Source organism: Tamandua tetradactyla, chromosome 22 (assembly GCF_023851605.1).
Source record: "Tamandua tetradactyla isolate mTamTet1 chromosome 22, mTamTet1.pri, whole genome shotgun sequence".
Lineage (NCBI taxonomy): Eukaryota > Metazoa > Chordata > Mammalia > Pilosa > Myrmecophagidae > Tamandua > Tamandua tetradactyla.
This window is the reverse complement of record NC_135348.1, coordinates 3,581,573-3,600,773: the sequence shown is the minus strand read 5'-3', so window position 1 is coordinate 3,600,773 and position 19,201 is coordinate 3,581,573. Positions and strand designations below refer to the sequence as shown.

Below are 19,201 nucleotides of genomic sequence, written 5' to 3'. Positions count from 1 at the left end.
TTGTAGAACAGTAGAATGACATATCAAAGACTCAGTTATGAGTCAACTCTGTGATATTTTTTGAAGTTAGAACATATTCTTACAGAATGAAATACACAATCTCACAAAAATCTCTCTTATGCTCAAAATACGGATTCAGAGACCAAAAAGTAGAAGTGAAAATGGCATACCTCACTGTCATACTGATTGACTCATCCCAACTGGATTTCATTCAAGTCCTTTCAAGAACTGCACTCAGGTATTAACTTAGCATCCTAGAGATAAATGCTATACCGGGGAACGTAAAATGGTTCAATTAAATAGGAAGTGGATTCTGCTTTTCGGACACTTCAGGGTTATCAAAAATGCCTGTTGGCTCAGCTAACTGGTGCTAACTATCACAGTGAAACCTAATTGATGCTTCACAGTGTTCCTACAGCTGAAGCTATCCTCTGAACATCTCCTAGTATTGCCATGTTCACTAATAAAAGTTAAAAGATTAATACTGGAAACCTATAGATGGAAGTTGGCCAAAAATTCAGATCTCTCAGTGAGACAATTTACTTTTGCTGACTTTAGAAAAGATGTCTGTTTAAGGACTTTTCCATGCATTCATTGCCTAAAAAGCTTATCACTTAACCAACTCTAGCTCTAAGACAGGCTGTAATTCAAATCTTTGATTTTGTAACCCTCTAATAGAAGCAGTCAAGGGAAAAAATGTTGGAAAATGAAGAATGGGTGAGTCAACCTAAAGAGTCTGCCACAGTTGGTCAGGAAAGATACAAAATACAAAACTGAACCAAAAGTAATATTTTATAAAGATGCTCTTTGTTTTATAATATAATTTAGACAACCGAACAGATTTCATTCACTATCAGCTACTTCTTAAATATTATCATTAGGTCAAGCCTATTTAAAATTTAGGCCTAAGAGTCACCCCCAAGAGAGCCCAAGCAAACTCATCACCCTCCCCCTGTCTACGTGGGACATGACACCCAAGGGTGTGGACCTTCCTGGTAACATGGAACAGAAATCCTAGAATGAGCTGTAAGACTCAACATTAAGGGACTGAGAAAAACCCTAGAATGAGCTAAGACTCATCATCAAGGGATTGAGAAAACCTTCTCAACCAAAAGGGGGAAGAGTGAAATGAGACAAAGTGTCAATGGCTGAGAGATTCCAAACAGAGTTGAGAGGTTATCCTGGAGGTTATTCTTACCCATTAAGTAGATATCACCTTGTTATTCAAGATGTAATGGAGAGGCTGGAGGGAACTGCCTGAAAATGTAGAGCTGTGTTCCAGTAACCATGTTTCTTGATAATTGTATAATGATATAGCTTTCACAATGTGACTGTGTGATTGTGAAAACCTTGTGTCTGATGTTCCTTTTATCTACCTTGTCAACAGACAAGTAGCACATATAGAATAAAAATAAATAATGGGGGAACAAATCTTAAAATAAATTTGGTTTGAAATGCTAGTGACCAATGAAAGGGAAGGGTAAGAGGTGTGGTATGTAGAATCTCTTTTTTTCCTGTTTTCGTTTTGTTTCTTTTTCTGTTGTCTTTTTATTTCTGTTTCTGAATTAATGCAAATGTTCTAAGAAATGATCATGATGATGAATATGCAACTATGTGATGAAACTGTGAATTATTGATTATATATGTAGAACAGAATGATCATATGTTAAGAGGGTTTTTGCTCATTTGTTGTTAATTCTTTTCAATTTAATAAATAAATAATTAAAATTAAATATTATCATTATATGTTGTTTGAATAAGTGTGATTTTAAAATATTTAACCATCATTACAGCAGAGACACTAAACCACCAGCATGGATGCAAGCTGTAGACAACAGGTAAAGCCACACGGGCGCCTTGACTCAACATCAACTTTATGTATGAATACGTACTACATTAAGTAACACCCGCATCAAGAAAGAACAGTTTGAGAAATCAACTTATTCATAACAAGTAATATATGATTATTATATAATTTTGTAGATATATATGCCATACACTAGACATTGTATTAAACAGAAAAGCCAATATATCTATGCAAGCCTGTCAGCCTGTGAGGTTCACATTTTTTTTTCACCATAGGTATCGTATGCCAAAATATCTTTCATTTGAATACAGACTATTTATTTATTAAGAATTGGTAAAAGTTATGCCGTTCACTTCTTGGGACTTTATTAATGTATTATAATTTGCTGATAAAACATTTTTGTCTTAATTTGTGTTAAATGGATTTTAATGTAAAAATTCTCACATAGTCATTAATTTCCTTTTGACTCAGGAATCTTAGTTACCTGCTACAGCAAACCATCTTTCCAGGATCATGGAAGAAATAGTTGTAAAAGTAGATTTGGTTGGTTCACATGAGGTTGGGGCTACACAGACAGGAACCACACACACAAATTTGTTCCGTGATTAGTCAGGAGGACATAACTGTCACTGCTGATGCTGTGATGGTCAGGCCTATGTGTTAACTTGTTGGGGACAAGAGGCTAACCTAAGATGGCGACTGGGCTAACATGGCCACCCTGGCTGATGCAGCAGCACCTACCTATTACAACAGGGTTCTTCACGGAAATAGGTCCCCTCCGGGACCTTCCCGCCGGCACGAACTCCCCACCAATTATCTAACCAGTCTTTCCCGCCGGCTCGAACTCCCTCCTATCATAATGCTCCACATACCCTACTCCCTCCCCAAGCCGGTATATATACACCCGGCTTGCTTAATAAAATTTGCAGCTTGATCAGAATCCTGTCTTGCTGTCCTTCTTGCGTCTCTCTGTCCCATAGCCATTCTTCCCTCAGCAGGTGGCGGACCCTGTTGACTCTCCTGCGGGTCAGGACAATTGGCACCCAGCATGAGGCTCAACCGCTGGCTGAGAGGTGGAAGCGTCGCGCGCCGAAAAATGAGGAGGGCCCTCCCATAACCCCGGACTGCCACAGAAGTAACTCACCTGTGAACGCAGCCCCGGCGACACTGCCTCGCGCCGACGGACGAACGAAGAGAAGAGCGAAGGATCACGCAGTAAGTCACTTTCATTTTCATTTAAAAAATTCACTATGGGACAGGAATCTAGTACACATGAGCTTTACGTGAGACAATTAAAAGAAACCCTCAAGACGCAAGGAGCGAGAGTTAAGAAAAAGGACCTTAGAAATTTCTTTCAGTTTGTCTATCAAACCTGCCCGTAGTTCCCTGCCGACGGGACCATAAACCAGAAATGCTGGTCAAGAGTAGGAGATTGTTTACAAGACTATTATAAAACGTTTGGGCCAGAAAAAGTACCAGTTACAGCGTTCAGCTATTGGAACTTAATCAATGAGGCCATAAAAACTTCCCCTTCAGACCCCGAAATACTAGAGCTTTGCAAAGATGGAGAAAATGCTTTAAAAAATACAGACCCTGAATTACTAAAATTTTATACAGAGGGAGACAGTACTTTAAAAAATGTACATCCCCCCTCCCGATCTCATTCAGAATGCAGTTCTGTCGCTATAGATATACCAGATGACCCTGACCTCCAGCCAGATAAAGGGTCTCAGGCCAAAAAACCCCTCTCAGGTTTTAATGACCTCCCGGCCTTTCGACCCCCCCCCCCATGTGCCTTGTGCACCACAACCTCCTCACCATTACCATCCCATAATGCCCCAGTTACCGCAATTTACAGCCTTAGAGGAAGCGGCCATCACGCTCAAAAACAGTGCCCATGCTTTTAGTGAACTCCTTACCCAAGAACAGACCAAAGTTAACCAACAACTGCAAAGTAATCCCCTCCTTAACTCCCTGCAAGCCGCCAGCCAAGCTCTCTCCTCTCTCTCTCTAATGACTAACCAAAATAAACCCTCTAAACCCCGCCGTGCTCGCTACGGTTTTCCAGTCCTCCGTAGTCAGCACACAACTCAGCCAAAAACTCCCGATCCCCAGTCTGAGCAGGAAAGTAGTGAGGAAGAAAGGGGGGGGAGCGAGAATGCTGATGATGAGGACGAAGTAAAATCAGAATGTAGCCGCAAGGGCGGCCGCGAGCCGAATGAAGTTCCCCAACCCAATAAATACAAAAGGATTAATCTAAAATATTTAAAGGAGCTAAAAAAAGCCGTGCATGATTATGGAGCAACTGCCCCCTTCACCCTAGCTTTGCTAGATAGTATTAGTGAAAGGGAACTCACTCCAAATGATTGGTCTCAGCTCGCAAGAGCCACCCTATCGGGTGGCGATTTCCTGTTGTGGAAATCAGATTATGAAGAACGGTGTAAGAAATATGCTGAAAGTAACATTTCAAAAAACAGCACGAAATCTTGGTCATTAAGGAAACTTCTGGGGTCGAGTCCCTATCATCTTAATTCTACTCAGGCACAATACCCCCGAGGACTCAGTCTCCAAGTACAGTCTGCTGCCATTAAAGCCTGGCGGCTCCTTCCCCAAAAGGGGGCTCTCACTTCCTCTTTATCAAAAATAGTCCAGGGCCCCAATGAGCCATATACTGATTTCCTCAGTCGGCTACAGACCGCGGCTCAATGCATTTTGGGTGATCAAGAAAGCGAAAGCGATTTTATCAAGCACCTCGCTTATGAAAATGCTAACCCCACCTGCCAGGCAGCAATCCGCCCCTTTCGTTCCACTGACCTCTCCAATTATATTAAACTTTGTAACGGGATAAATCCTAATACTCAGGCAATATTAGCAGTGTTACAAAATTGTTCTCAAAACAACAGCCCTGTCTGTTTTAACTGTAACGGATCTGGTCATTTTTCAAAAAATTGTCCTCTGCGCTCAGGTCCTCCTCCCACGCATCCGCTGGCATCTAACTTCCCCAATCCGAGACCTCCCCCTCGCACCATCTGTCCTCGGTGCAAAAAAGGGTTTCACTGGTCCTCTGATTGTCACTCTAAAACTGACATCACGGGTCAGCCTTTAATGCCTAAGCAGCAGGGAAACTCCTATCGGGGCCGGCCCCAGGCCCCTCAGAGGACAAACACCGGGGCAGTACGGTTTGTCCCCCAGCAGCAACCCCTCCCTTCCATTCCGACGCTACCCACCATTCAAAATGCCTCCGTGTCTCAGAACTCTGGAGGGCCACAGCAGGGAGTGCGGGAATGGACCTCTGTGCCTCCTCCAACTCGGTATTAACCCCAGAAACATCACCTTTACTTATTCCTACGGGAGTCTATGGGCCATTGCCTCCTAACACTTTTGGGCTAGTACTAGGAAGAGCTAGCGCCGCCCTGCAAGGCCTCCAAATCACCCCGGGAATAATTGACAGTGATTATACAGGGGAAATTCATATTATTGCTGCCACTAACTATGACCTCGCTCCCATCCATGTTGGTGATAGGATAGCACAGCTCATCTTGCTCCCCCTTCAACATATCAATACCAACTTTAAAAAGCCCTATCGCTCAAAAAACTGTTTTGGGTCATCAAATGTTTATTGGACCCAACCTATTACTAAAGAGAAACCAACCTTATGTTTAAAACTTAATGGGAAATCCTTTACAGGCCTTATTGATACTGGGGCTGACGCTACTGTCATCTCCTCAAAACACTGGCCTAAAGTTTGGCCCCTCACTTCCACTCATACTGTAATCGAAGGTATAGGTGGCCAAAATGAACCCCTCGTGAGCGCTCAGCTATTGAAATGGGAAGATCAGGAGGGCAACACAGGAAATGTCTTACCATATGTCGTGCCCGATTTACCAATAAACTTGTGGGGCCGAGACATTTTAAGCCAAATGAGAATTATCATGCATAGCCCAAACGATGCTGTCACTGCACAAATGCTAAACATGCAGCATCTCCCTGGGCAAGGGCTAGGAAAAAATAATCAGGGCTTGAAGCAACCCATAATGACATCCCCACGAAGTGACCGGACAGGACTTGGTTATAACCCAAATTTACCCTAATGGTCGTTGACATTCCTGTACCCCACGCAACAAAAATTTCGTGGAAAACCACTGAACCTGTGTGGGTTGATCAATGGCCATTAACCTTAGATAAAACCCTGGCAGCCATACAGTTAGTACAGGAACAACTTCATGCCGGGCATATTGAACCTACCCACTCGCCCTGGAACACCCCGATTTTCGTTGTTAAGAAAAAATCTGGCAAATGGCGACTAATACAAGACTTACGTGCCATTAATAAAGTAATGGTCCCCATGGGGGCGCTTCAACCTGGCCTTCCCTCGCCAGTTGCTATCCCTGCAAATTGGCATAAAATAATTATTGACCTCAAAGACTGTTTCTTTTCTATACCCCTCCATCCGGAGGACAGACAGTACTTTGCTTTTAGCGTCCCTCAAACTAATTTTCAAGCCCCCATGCCTCGCTTCCAATGGAAAGTTCTTCCGCAAGGCATGGCTAACAGCCCAACACTGTGCCAAAAATTTGTCTCCAATGCCATCCATCCTGTTAGAACTCAGTGGCCATGCAATTATATCCTCCATTACATGGATGATATCCTAATTGCCAGCGAAACAGTTACTAACTTACATGCCTGCTTTCTAATGCTCTTAAAACATCTGAAGGCAATGGGCCTCTCAATAGCCCCAGACAAAATACAAGTTTCAAATCCGTTCTCGTATTTAGGTTTTGAGCTCCACCAAGAGCGAGTCCTAACACCAAGAATCCGTCTACAAACTAGTCACTTAACAACCCTAAATGACTTTCAAAAACTCTTAGGTGATATCCAGTGGCTCCGCCCTTACTTGAAATTAACAACTGAGCAACTAGCACCCCTTATAGACTTACTAAAAGGTGACCCCAGTCCCTCCTCCCCTCGAACTATGACAGAGGAGGCCGCTCGAACACTAACCATTGTAGAATCGGCTATCCAACATCAAACCTGTCATCAAATACATTATGACCAACCATTATATTTTATCATTCTTCCCACGCCTCGTGCGCCCACAGGTGTTTTTTGGCAACTTAATCCAAAGTCTCCCACAAATAAAGGCTCACCTTTATACTGGGTACACCTTCCCTCCACACCGAGTAAAGTTCTCTTCCCCTATCCATCTTTAACTGTCTCCCTCCTAATAAAAGGTCGAGGAACGAGCCTCCAGTTATTCGGAAGGGACCCTGATACCATCATTCTCCCATATACGCTAGAACAAATACAATGGTTATCTCAAACAAATGACGAATGGGGAATCGCTCTCATTTCCTTCTCAGGCAATTTAGAAAATCATTATCCAAGTGATCCCATAATCCAGTTTGCAAAAACTCATCAGTTTGTTTTCCCTCGGGTCACATCACAAACACCTATTGCCCCAGCGCTCACAGTTTTCACCGATGGCTCTGCCAATGGCACCGCCGCCTATGTAATTCAGGGCAAAGCCACTCCCCTTCCATCCCCTTTTACATCGGCTCAACTTGTTGAGCTTTTTGCAGTCTTACACGTCTTTCAAACACTCCAGACCCAGCCATTTAATCTATACACTGATAGTGCCTACATTGCACAGTCCATCCCCCTCTTAGAAACAACACCTTTTATCAAACCCTCCACCAGCACTACTCAGTTATTCTCGACATTACAAAGGCTTATCCACCAGCGCCACCTTCCTTTCTACATTGGACACCTCAGAGCACACTCGAACCTACCTAGCCCACTTACCGAGGGCAATGCTCTAGCAGATGCAGCCACTCGCTCAGTTCATTTCGCCGTCCTCAACCCACTCGAAGCAGCCACAAAAGCCCATGCTCAACACCATTTAAATGCAACCACCCTTCGTCACAAATATCACCTCTCTAGGGAACAGGCAAGATCCATAGTTAAGGCCTGCAAAAACTGTGTCACTGAATTGCCGGTCCCACACTTGGGAGTTAACCCCAGAGGACTAATCCCTAATGAACTGTGGCAAATGGATGTCACGCACTTACCAGAGTTTGGCAGGTTAAAATATGTGCATGTTAGTATAGATACCTTCAGTGGATTCGTTGTGGCCAGTCTCCATACTGGAGAAGCCTCAAAGGATGTTCAATCCCATCTACTACACTGTTTTTCCATTTTGGGTCAGCCAAAAACCATCAAAACAGATAATGGGCCTGGCTATACGGGAAAAAACTTCCAAAACTTTTGCCTGCAACTTAATATTAAACATGTTACAGGAATCCCTTATAATCCTCAGGGACAGGGAATAATTGAGCGAGCACATCGTACCCTGAAAAATACCCTGAGACGCCTGAAAGATAGCACCCTCTCGCTCATGAGGCAGCGCCCTCGTGACCTTCTTCGCCATGCGCTTTTTGTTCTTAATTTTCTATCAGTTGACACCAATGGGCGTTCCGCAGCTGATCGACATTGGCACCCAGAGACCTCCACAAATCAAGCCACTGTTATGTGGCGTGACCCCTTAACATCGAAATGGAACGGACCTGACCCCGTGATAATTTGGGGCCGAGGCTCTGCTTGCATATATGATCAGGAAAAAGAGGGCCCTCGCTGGCTCCCAGAAAGACTGATAAAACATGTTGATTCACCCCTACCAAAATTCACCTCTGAGGCGCCTTCTCTTGAGCCAAAAGAAAGTCCCCAAGAAGCTGGGAAATGTTAAAATCAGCCTCCAGGGTTTTGCGCCCTGAGAAAATTTCATTTTATGTTTTGCAGGAGACGTATGGACCGTGTGAAGAAAGCACAGCTCTGCCGTTGGATTTTCCTTGCCGTTTTTCTCCTCCTGTTTACCTTTGTCCTGCACCTTGCCATTTTGGCCTTGGCAGAAGAGGTTCGCCTCCACTATTTTTGTAACACAAACTATTCCTTTATTTGGTGGCATTCCGGTACATGGAACACCACGTGTAGGACAAAACAGTCTTTATTAGAATGGCTTTATTAATATCTCCCTCTAGACTTGTCATCTTATGCTCGCTCCTAAAATATACTTCTGGTGGCTGGGGTGACCCACAAGCCATCCAAAAACTAAGGGAACACCTCCGTGCTGGTGCATGTGGTTGTGGAGAGTTAATTACCAGCCCCCCCATGAAAGGGACATACTCATTGCAGCAGAGTTGTGGGAAAAGGACAGCCTACCTACTAAATGGCCAGTCCGCTGGAGTAGGAACCCAAAGATGGGTCTGTCTTACAATCCCTGATCTAGCACGCCCCATTAATGGGGTATTGCCAAAGTGTAATTGCACCACGATATATTCCTCTCTTCATGCCCAGTGTTATACGGCGTATTCGCAGTGCATGTTTGAGAACAAAAATTACTATTTTACAAAATTATCTCGTACAGATTTAGCGTTTAAGCCGCCTGAAGGAATAAGCAACTCTAAGCTCCAACTCAGTAACTGTGGCGGAAGTGACGCCAAGATAGGGAAGGAGGTGTGCTGGTCACCTACACCCCCAATACACATGTCAGATGGAGGGGGACCCCAAGATCAAGCTAGAGAGCTCGTAGCTAAAAAACAAATACAAGCAATCATTGATCATTTGTATCCTCAACTCCATTATCACCCCCTAGCGAAAATAAAAGTCCAAGATTTGGATCTGGACCCCCAAACATTTGATATTTTGACTGCCACCTGGAAATTTCTCAATATATCCAAGCCAGGTCTGGCATCTGATTGCTGGCTTTGCCTGCGGATGGGAGGCCCCCTGCCCCTTGCCTTGGCACCATCCAATAATACCTATAGCAACTCTTCTAGTTCTTGCACTGTCTCCATACCTTTCCGAGTGCTGATAGAGTTCGAAAACAGCACTCTTTGCTTCTCCTCGCCATCCACTAATGATAGTTATGAAATAGATCTCGGTGTAATCACCGTTAGTTGTCTGGAAACAATCAATGTCTCTTACCCCCTCTGTCCCACTAACGGCACTGTATTTGTATGTGGAGGTAGCCTTGCTTATACTGCACTCCCACAAAATTGGACTGGATTATGTGTCCTAAGTATACTCCTTCCTAATATCGATATCATCGATGGGAATGAGCCAGTACCTATTCCTAGTTTAGACCTTATTGCTGGCCGCCAAAAAAGGGCCGTACAAATGCTCCCCCTCCTGGCTACAATGGGTATTGTAGGAGCTTTAGGTACGGGAACTGCTGGTATAGGAGTTTCACTCACACAATATACTAAATTATCTAAACAATTAATTGGGGATGTACAAGCTTTATCAAGTACTATTCAGGACGTTCAAGACCAGTTAGATTCTCTTGCCGAAGTAGTCCTACAAAATCGTAGAGGGCTAGATTTATTAACCGCAGAAAAAGGGGGGATATGTTTGGCTTTACAGGAACACTGCTGCTTCTATGCGAATAAATCCGGCATCGTCAGAGACAAAATTAAGAAGCTGCAGGAAGAATTGGAGAAAAGAAGACGAGACCTGGCTGACTCTCCTCTATGGAGCGCCTTTAATGGACTATTGCCTTACCTCCTCCCTATATTAGGCCCTCTACTCACTCTGCTCCTTGTAATATCTGTTGCACCCGCTGTTATTAGGAAAACACTTCAACTTGTAAGGGATCAAGTTAACTCAGCCCTAGGGAGACCCATTCAGGTGCATTACCAAAGGCTTGCTCTCCAGGACCAGGGCGTTACCCTGGGAGGCTACAAAACCGCCCACCCTCTGTAAGTTCCCCCTCCTACGGGAGCAGCATACCACTCGAAAGTATGCTTCTAGCTTATGCTATGATTGGTACCGCTGGGTGCAAGGCGAAGCACTGCAAAGGAGGGCCAAAACAATCGAAGGCCGCTTTCGAGCTCCTTGAGAAGTATGCCTCATTTGCATAGAGGTTTGCTCTGTGAAAACTCCTCTCCCTAGAAAAACAGAGCCACCAACAACTTGGGGAATGAGGCCTCTACTTCCCCCAGTAAAGGTTAATGCCAAGAGAGTGCTTGATCAGCATTCTTCCTCCGTCCTTTTGAAAAACAAAGGGAGGAGATGTTGGGGACAAGAGGCTAACCTAAGATGGCGACTGGGTTAACATGGCCACCCTGGCTGATGCAGCAGCACCTACCTATTACAACAGGGTTCTTCACGGAAATAGGTCCCCTCCGGGACCTTCCCGCCGGCACGAATTCCCCACCAATTATCTAACCAGTCTTTCCCGCCGGCTCGAACTCCCTCCTATCATAATGCTCCACATACCCTACTCCCTCCCCAAGCCGGTATATATACACCCGGCTTGCTTAATAAAATTTGCAGCTTGATCAGAATCCTGTCTTGCTGTCCTTCTTGCGTCTCTCTGTCCCATCGCCATTCTTCCCTCAGCAGGTGGCGGACCCCCGTTGACTGTCCTGCGGGTCGGGACATTAACTTGGCCAGGTGGTAGTGCCCGGTTGTCTAGTGAGGCAAGCAGTGACCTATCTGTTGCTATGAGGACATTTCATGGACTTAAATCATGACCAAGTTGGCTGCATCCCAAAGCAATCAGCTTAAGGGAGTGTCTTCTGCAATGAGTGATCTTTAATCTAATCACATGAAAGCTCATAAGGAGGATTCAGAAGAGGCAACCACTCTTCCTGCCAGCCAGCCTCTCCTGAGAGTTCATTAAGGACCTTCGTTGGAGCTGCCAGATCGCAGCCTGCCCTACAGACCTTGGATTCTATATCCCCACGGTTGTGTGAGACACTTTTATACATTTTATATTCACAAATTTCTCCTGCAGCTTCTGTTTTTCTAGAGAACCCTAGCTAATACAGCTTGGTAACGGGAATGGTTCTTGAGAAACAGAATCTTAAAAATGAGTTTTTACAATTGGTTTTCTACTCCAACTATACTCAAAGGCACTAATGATTCTGTTTCCCGTGATCAGGATGGCGCCGATAGTCTATGGGGTGAGCTAGCAAAAGAGACAGTCAAAGTATCACCATTCAATTCTGGTAATTGTACACTTATATGAGGCAAGGCTCTGATAAAGTTTTTGACATCTTTATGGAATTATATGGAATTAAGAGGTATAAAGATGATGGCTAGTTGTTGTTAAATATGTTGGATACATTGATGAGGGAACGGGATGAGCTGAAGGCTTCAAATGAGAAGCCGAGCTAATACAGGTGCTTAATTAGATAAACTGGCATGGCCAGTTATTCTACCATCAGTGGAAACCAATGCTGCCTCTGATGCCCAGGAAAGTTTACTCTCTAGAGAGGTTACCCATGTCCAAGTATGTGTGTACAACTTGAGTCCCACTTTAATTCTGGATGAATGAGTTTCCCTGTCACAGCTGAGACTGTCTCCTCGTGTCTTATTTGTAAAAAAAAGGTTGGGAAAATGAGCTTCATATCATTCTCAACTTCTCTAGTAACCATCAAGATCTGTCAAACATATGGCGGGGAATGCCCCAAATGTCAGAAAAAAGTTCAGATAATTTACCCCCAAAAAGTATGACAAAAAGCACCACAGCTATGTTATTTACATATTAAATAATATCTGGCCTTTCCAAATTTTTGTACATTTTTTCTTCAACAACTTTATTATGGGAAACTGTAACTAGTTTGGTTTAAATGTCATTTGTAAATGAGTTTCTTGTTCTTTTCATGTATTTGTAAGATGCATTTTTAACATGATAAAAGCTCTTCCTTGTGTTAAAAATAGAATATTTTCTTTCTTTTCAAATTTTTTTTCAAGCTATAGAAGCCTGAAAAAGCATTTAACTGTAAGAATGCTATTCTCACAAATACACTGTTAGTAACAGAGAACTGAGTCCTGTTTTGCTTCAAAAATTCTGGGAACTTAATCCTATACTGTTGGCTGCTTTTGTATTTTCACATTTGGCAAAGCAACATCAAGTCGAATGGACCACACTGCTAATTAGATTATTTTGGATTTATAGAAGATAGTAAGTGACTAGTTGTAGTTGCTTTAGAGGAAAGCACATTGTAATCAACTTAATTAAAAAAAATAAACTACTTCATATTTATGAAGCACCTCTGATTCAGCTAGACAAAACATTAAGGTTTGTATCTCATGAACTCTTGTAGTACTCCTTAAGTTCCTTAAGGAACACCCTGTTCCTTTTACAACTGACAAATGTGAAATATAGAAAAGGTAAGTTTAAAAAGTTTGTTTTTACCCCATAAATATCAATCTGGGGGTGGGGTCGGCTGACAGTGTGATCCGATTTTCACTGGATTTTCTTTCATTGAAATGGTTTTGGAGAATGATTTGCCCCACATTAGTTAATAAAATAAAACCCAAAGAAATGTCATGAACTTATAAATTCTAATTTTTTTGTAGCATAGCATCAGAGCTATAGCTGAGGCACAGCCATTCTTTACAGGATGTATAATTTTTAATTTTAAACTTTTTTTTTTTTTTAACATGGGCAGGCACCAGGAATCGAACCGGGTCCTCTGGCATGGCAGGCAATCATTCTTGCCTGCTGAGCCACTGTGGCCTGCCCTATAGGATGTATAATTTAATGAGTCGTTACATGTTAAGGAGAAAACCATTTCCTAGTATTGGGAAAGACTCAAATCATGGAAATGTAATTGGTGAGGCGTCACCAATCCCTGTCTTCATCCAAAATACAAGAGGTGGAAACAGGTGTGTTCGTTCATGCACATCTGGTGATCCAAATTAGCAATGGTCAAAGTTGAGGTACCAAACTCAAATGCCTAAAAGGAGTGGGAAGTAAATCAATGGGAAAAGGCCAACTGACATAGCAACCATAGTCCTATAACATGGAAAAGCATAACAGTTTCTGTTTTTTTTTGTTTGGGTTTTTTTGTTTATTTGTTTTTTACTTTTAATGTAGGCAAATAAAGTATTTTCATAGGTTAAAAGGACATCATTTTTAATCTCCAGATGTGAATCCACTACCATGTGGACAGTAAGCTGTGACAAAATGCTTCGGATGATTACCGGAGATAATCTTATGTTCATTTCCTTTGTTTCTGTAACAGAAAGAATATTTATATTTTCTTCCCCTATGCTACAGAAAGAATATTTACATTTTCCCCATACATGAAAATTCATTTTTAAATAATTGCTAAAATTACAAATATAAATACAACACATAGATAAGGGATTATGCTCATTGTGATCATTCTTTCAAACTTTAATAGTGGTGCATAAGTTTAAATAATGCTTAATAGTTACATTGCTTTACTCTAGAGAGCTTAGATATTTCAAGATGAATCGCTGTTCTCAAAAAATAAGTAAATTTATTAATTTTAATTGTGAGGGTAAAAATTCCTCATAGAAAATTTTGACTGATATGTACTTGAGAATGAAGTAGAACAAATGATGACAGATCCAAATTTCAAACAAATAATAATAATTCCAGTACTATTCAACCTTTTCATAGAGGAATTTTGCATTTCATCCAACAGTTTTATTTTTCCTTTTGTCCATGCCATGGTTCTGATGCTATTGATTAGTAAGATGGCCAAGAGGCAGCCAGAAAAAGGGAGGAGCGGGGAGGGTATGACAAATCATAAAATGGATATTTAGCCCTTGAATTAATCGAAACTTGACAGCTGTGAATAAATAATAGTACCTTGTTACAGTCAGAGACCCTAAACACTTCAAATGTTCAATAAATAATTTAGATTCATTTTTCTTGCATAATATTTCAGGAATAATTTCAAGCACAATGTAGGTGGTATTTGATGCAAGTAAAATATTCATATCTATTCAATGGTGACTTAATAATTGCACACACTTTAATATTGTAATTAGAAAAGAAGCAATTCACCTTCTATACTTAAAAGACTAATTCTGCTACCAGACACACAGCATGCATTTGATTTGCCCATTCTCAAGGAAATTTTTCATTTATTTAAATTGTAAGATTGGCATTCTGCCCACTAGAATGTCAAGGGGAAATTCAGAAAGGAATGTAATTTCCTTTGATAAAAATTGCACAAAGATAGATGGTGAAAAAAATGGAATGAAATCGTGCCGTGGTGCTCACATATTTTAAATTCAAAAAGTATAAAATTATCCTCTCTAACCATGGTATATTTCATTATATATATTTTGTATGCATAGTAGTGTAGTTTATAGGGAATTCCCAAGCTGGGAAATTATCTTTATTGAATGCCTTATATCAATTAAGTTGAGGTGGTTAAAGTACAATGTTTTACCTTCTAAGTGACTCAACTGTGACAGGCTAAGCAAAATTGAAGAAACATAGATTTCAAAATAGAATATGACAGTACAGCAATAGATGGAGTCATTACGCAATGTAGATTATAGAAAATTAATGATCATGTGGTGAAATAATACTTTAAGGACACTGGTAAGGTGGTCTTCTCCCCAGAGTCTCTTCCTATTCAGATTATTAGAGACAAGTCAGTAGATGCACTCTACAGGGAGTTATCAGAGAAAACATAAAACTCAGATGCCAAATTATTTGTTTCCAAGTTAAAAAAACACAAAAACCAAACATTTGACATATCACTGACATGAGATACAAACTGCAGAATGATTTTTCTCCACCTCCTCTTATATCCCTTGAAGTGGTTTGGAAATGTATGCACTCCAGAAAATCACATTCTGAAAGTTAATCCATTCTTGTGGGCATTAATCTATTGTAAGTAGGATATTTTGATGAGGTTACTTTAGTTAAGGTGTGGCTCATGGTGAGTTTCAATGCTTTTACTGGAGTCCTTTATAAATGGTATGAAGTGAGAGAGAAAGAGTGAGAGTGAGAGAGAGAGAACCATGAAAGCCAGAGGCTGAAAGGATGGAAATCTGGAAGACAAGGGAGAGGTAAGCAGACATCACCATGTGCTTTGCAATGTGGCAGGGGAGCCAAGGATCACTGGCAGCAGGAAAAAAAGCACTGCCTTGTTGATTCCTTGCTTTGGACATTTTTCTCAGCTTCAAAACTGTAAGCTAATAAATTCCCATTGTTAAAAGCCAACCCATTTTATGGTATCTGCTTTCAGGAAGCTAACAAACTAAAACATACCCTACCCCTAATTAAAAAAATATGTACCTACTGAAAAATTTTCATAGGCAGAGAAGACCTGATGGAACACTGTAACATTAAGGGAAATCTGGAAGCATGTAATTAGGTTTTCAGGGGAGGTAAGTTATCTCGAAGATTTCCCTGCCTCTCATGTGGGATTCTCATGTGGGAGCACGGAAGGAAACATCCAAAACTATTATGAGAAGAACATAATAATCTATTTACATTTTTATTAAGGTTCTTTCAAAGTTCTCAACTTCTCTTGTATCTTAAATGTATGGATGGTCAATTCAGAACAAAGAGTATGATTTTCAGCCATACTTGGATGTTGTAAGAGACATGCCTATCCAGAAAAAAGCAGAAGTAGCCATTTTTCCACTACTGATGGCAGGATGAAGGAATAGTAACAAAATGAGTTGAGATGACAGATTCTTGATTTCACTGTCAGGTTCAACATCCTAATAGACATGGAGGAAAGTTGAGAAAGGAGGAACTCTTCCTTGCATCTTGCTTGGGATTCTTGGAGGAAACTGCTGTCCAAGTCCCACACATACCAATACGAGGTATCAGCAGCCACCGAAGAAATGGCAAGGTGAGCCAGGTTGGGGGTAGGTCCCCTTGAATCCAGTAATGGTGATACAGTAAGAGAACAGGACAAGACACAATGCGCAGGTGTGAATCTAGGGTAGACCCCAGAAAAGCCAAGTTTTTAAATCCTCAGTCAATACTGCTGTGTGGGAGCTTTATGATTGTTTCCATGAAGATGTGACCTACCCAATTGTGGATGGTAACTTTTGATGAGATGATTTCCATGGAGATATGTCTCTCTTCCTGTTCAAGGTGGGGCTGCTTACTGGAGTTCTTTTTGGAAAGAGCCAACAGAGTCCATGCAGCCAGAGACCTTTGGAGGTACAGAGAGGAAATGTCCCCGGGGGAGCCTTGTGAAATGAGCAGAGGAACTAGCAGTCATCTCTATGTGCCTTTCTGCCTGAGAGAGAAATCCTGAATGTCATGGTTTTTTCCTTGGAGTTAAACTATCTTTCTCTGGATGCCTTGATTTGGACATTTTCATGGCTTTAGAGCTGTAAACTTGCAACTTAATAAATTCCTTTTTCAAAAGCCATTCTGTTTCTGATAAATTGCATTCTGGCATCTTACAAATTAAAACACGGTTTTACTTGCTTCACATTAAAGCAGCCTTTGTATGCCCAGGTAGATAAAATGGAATCACCAATGCTTAGCTAGGCCCAGAGAATATAACAGAACAGAGCAAATACTAACCACATGGACCCTCACCCCCAGCTGCTCCCTCCAATTGTCTTCTGAAATAAGAGCAACAAGAGAGAAATTCTATCAGACAGCATTTTTCCAAAAGAGGCTAAGCTGTACTGAAATGAGATTAATTATGTTAAACTTGTTAGGTTTAACCTTTGTTTTGTTCAGTCCCGGTTCCACTCTCCTCCAAATGCTCCCTAAAATAAATAACACGGTAAAGCATTACAATGAATAAAATAATGGGATCTGGGGTTTCCTACTATACGTGGAAGATGATCCATGTGTATTTACCTTTCTCCTTCCAAGACTTCAATAAAATTACAACATAGAAATTAAAAGTTATAAATCTACAAGTTCAAATGAAATGGGAGAAGTAACTTCAGTGGACAAGAGTTGTTAGGTGTATTTTGGAAGAAAAGAAGGAGGCTGAGTATGGTGAGAAGGTATGCAGAGGCTAGGGGCCCTGGGAGAGCAAGGCCTCCACTGCCCCATGGGAGCCCCAGCCTGGATTTCACCACTTTCCCCAACCTGGAGGTAAAGACCAGAGGCAACAAGACCTGGCCAAGGGAGATGCTGGGGAGTATGGAAAGGTGGGGAGTGGGGACCACCTGCAAACGGCAGCTGCAAAGAGAAGTGGTGCAGGTACTGGGCTCTCACCAACAGACCACCTGGGGGCCACTCACCCACCCCCTGCCTCAAAAGTTGTACCTTGGAGTTCAAGTTTCCACATGGATGACTGGTGATTGGCTGAGAAACTGTGAAGAGAGCTAATGTTTATTGCACCACAGGTGACAGGATAGCAGTCTAGAAGCAGTAATGGGAAAGAAAAAAATAACAACCCCATCTCTGTTAAAGGTTATTTTTCAAAGTAAATAAATTTATATATATATATATATATATATATATATATATATATATATATATATAATTATATACATAAATTGAAATCTAGCATTTTCCCCCAACCCCCTAATAGACCATCATGCATACCCTGGATGTCCCATCCCATCTCACTCTGGGGACCACTGCATTAGAAGATGGAGTAGCTTGGGACCATTCACACTTCACTACTGAGGTGATTATAGAAGTAGGCAATGGCCATGCCCTATGTGACTACAGAACTTTAACCCACAACTTTTTCAACAACCAACCTGGGCAGCCAAACCACAGCCTCTGCAGCACATCCAGCCCAGAAAGGTTTGTGCTTGTCCAATGAGTGCCAGCTCCACTATTTCTTTGTCCCCCGTTACAGAACTGGCCCAACCAGAGAATACCAAACCAATCACAGAAGAAGCTCTTCTAGTTAGCTCACATCCAGTTTCCCCATGTCACTGATCTCCAATCAGAGCCTGCCTGAAACCTTCCCCTTTTCACTGTAAAACTTTCCCACTCCCCTGCTTGCCTTTGAGTCTCTGCCAGACACCAAATGATGATGGCTGACTCTTTATTAAAAACTAGAACAGCTCCTAACACATAGATTCTGTTGAAAGAGAAAAAAAAAAGATATGCAGAGAAGGAAAGCAAGCACCTAAGGTTTTTAAACTATTTACCAAATGAGATTTCCAAATTGCAAGTGATAGGGCACTGTAGGAATCTGGGCTAAAGTGCCCCACCTCTCAGCATGAAACTAGTAGTTTATTCCCCAGAGAAACTGAACAATAGAGGCTCCCCTTTTTGGCACATAAGACAGGGCTGATAGAACTAGTGGGCTATGGAGTAAAAAACAGGGAGATAAATGAAACATGTGCATTTTACTTTTGGAACCCCAGGCTTCTCCTTTCTGCCTTGTGACTATTTACAACAAAATATTGGCTCCTGGAAGAGAATGGAAAATTATTCCTCACAAAGCAGAATTCACAGGAAGGATCTCTAGATATGGGCATTTAAGAATCTTTTAAAAATTGGTCAACGTTTCGAGCAACTATAGTCAAATACATCCATTCATCTGTGTCAGCAACGCAACCTCCACCGAACCACATAGTAATTCACGGTTAAATAGATCACCAAGCTTTTGTGGAATGCCTCTAATACTATAAACATGAAAACAATATAAAATAGGAAAAAAATGTAAA

At 41.7% G+C, this 19,201-nt stretch overlaps 1 long non-coding RNA gene across 6 annotated transcripts in view; it reads right to left on the bottom strand.

The window, feature by feature from the left end:
* Positions 1-19,201, bottom strand: part of LOC143666019 (uncharacterized) — a 74,096-nt gene that overhangs the window by 49,268 nt on the left and 5,627 nt on the right. For 2 of the 6 annotated variants that reach the window (XR_013167307.1, XR_013167309.1), the window contains one exon: positions 13,660-13,830. The exons of 2 other annotated variants lie outside the window; for them this stretch is intronic. This is a non-coding gene — a long non-coding RNA (uncharacterized LOC143666019). Of the gene's footprint in view, positions 1-13,659; positions 13,831-16,102; positions 16,843-19,201 lie in introns of those variants that run through there. 2 more of the 6 variants (XR_013167308.1, XR_013167311.1) reach the window with 1 other exon arrangement.